Below are 1,879 nucleotides of genomic sequence, written 5' to 3' on the forward strand. Positions count from 1 at the left end.
CGGCGACCAATGGGATTTGTTGCATACATGGAAAAAACCGCCACATGAGAGTTTTGAAGTACGTAGTGTGACCCTTTTCCATGTAGAGAAAACCGATGAGACGTGGTACATGGACGGCTTGAGATGTTGCAATGTTTTTGCATGTGTTCTTTTATAAAACACGAGAAATCCATAGCAATGTGGTCTCGGTTGTCTAGATCAGGCCGCACCTACTTTGTGTGTGTCGGTAGCCAATACTGGTGCCCTTGTTACCAGTGGTCGCAGTGGCTGTTGCAGGTGGCTGGGACACGCGGTGGATGCAACTTGGGGGAAGCGCAATGGAGGGGTAACCGTGGGGTGGACCGTGGTGAGGTGTTCTCCAGCTCTAGGCCCGGGTAGGTTGTCGCCTGGACGGGGTTTCTTGCGACCTTGGCCAAAGAGGGCGGTGATACGTCTTAAACGTATCTATAATTTTTTTATTGTTGCATTATATTATCATTTTTATATACTTGTTATAGCAATTTATATTATTTCGCCGCCACAAGTTCCTGTTTCATGAAGATCCAATCTAGAGGCATGTTCTGGGGCTCTACCAGTGGAGGAGTTCATTGCCAAAGGCTTCTTCATCAACCTTGTTGCCTCCATGCCTATGTGTGAGTAGTTCCATTTGGACCTTAGGGTCCATAGTGGTAGCAAGATCTCTCTCTCTCTCTCTCTCTCTCTCTCTCTCTCTCTCTCTCTCTCCAATACCATGTTCTTGTGAGCTGCCTCGCATGATCGGGATGAATTCGATGTAATCGGTGGAGTGTTTGTCGAGATATTATGAATTGTCACTTTATGAATTGACTGTTCATTGAAATCAATTGAATCTTTTGAGGTATTTTTGTTGTATAATTAAATAGTTTTGCATGCTCTTTAATCTATCTATCTTCTCTGACCAGGTTTGATGGGTTTTTCTTCAGAGGAAGTGGTGCTTTGTAGTGGGTTCAATCTTTCGGTGCTCTAACCCAGTGACAATAAGGGCCAAGACACGTATTATATTGTTGCCACTAAGGATAAACGCCGGTGTCTTATCATATTGATTGATGTTTCATGCTTATTGCAATGCTCTATTTCTTGTGAACTTAATACTTCGGGATGCATGATGGATAATGGTCTTTGAGTGGAGCATTAGTAGTAGATGCAGTTGGATCAATGGTCTAATTATCACGGATGTAATGTCTATATAAGATTATACCATGAATAAGCATAGTCATAAATATAAATATTGCAATATAATCACTGCCCAACTGTAATTTGTTCACCATGCCACTTGATTATTTGAGAGAGATGTCACTGGTGAACCTATGGCCCCGGGGTCTATTCTCCTTTACTGGAAACAAACATTTTCCTTGCCGCCCTATTTATTTTTGCTACCAAATATCTCTACCTATTGTGTTTAATCTTGTGACTAGCAAGACAAGGGGCTTGACAACCCTCTTGCCGTGTTGAAGACAAGTTTATTCTGTGTTTTGTGTGCAGGTACTGCTTACTTTGTTCGTTGGGAGAGATCCTACTAGATTGATAACCTTGGTTCTCTAACTGAGGAAAATACTTGACGTTGGGCTACTTCACCCTTACACTTGGGGGAATCCCAACCACTCCTGCGGGAGCAAGCAACGGGATGGGCCTCGTGGCTGCAGATATGAACCTTGGTAGCCTTGCTACCCGTTTTGTGACAAGCAGCGCCCCTAGATGGCCGGTAGCAACGACGATCTGCAATGATGTGTGGGTTGCAGCAACCTGCGGTGTGGTTGCACTCTGTGGTGGCTAGAGAGGATGCCAGGGGGTCAGTGGTCCGACCAGTATCGTGGTCCCATAGACATCACTTTCTTTTCGAGATGTTGTCATGACGCAGAGC

The sequence above is a fragment of the Triticum aestivum genome, chromosome 2B, assembly GCF_018294505.1.
Source record: "Triticum aestivum cultivar Chinese Spring chromosome 2B, IWGSC CS RefSeq v2.1, whole genome shotgun sequence".
NCBI classification, from domain to species: domain Eukaryota; kingdom Viridiplantae; phylum Streptophyta; class Magnoliopsida; order Poales; family Poaceae; genus Triticum; species Triticum aestivum.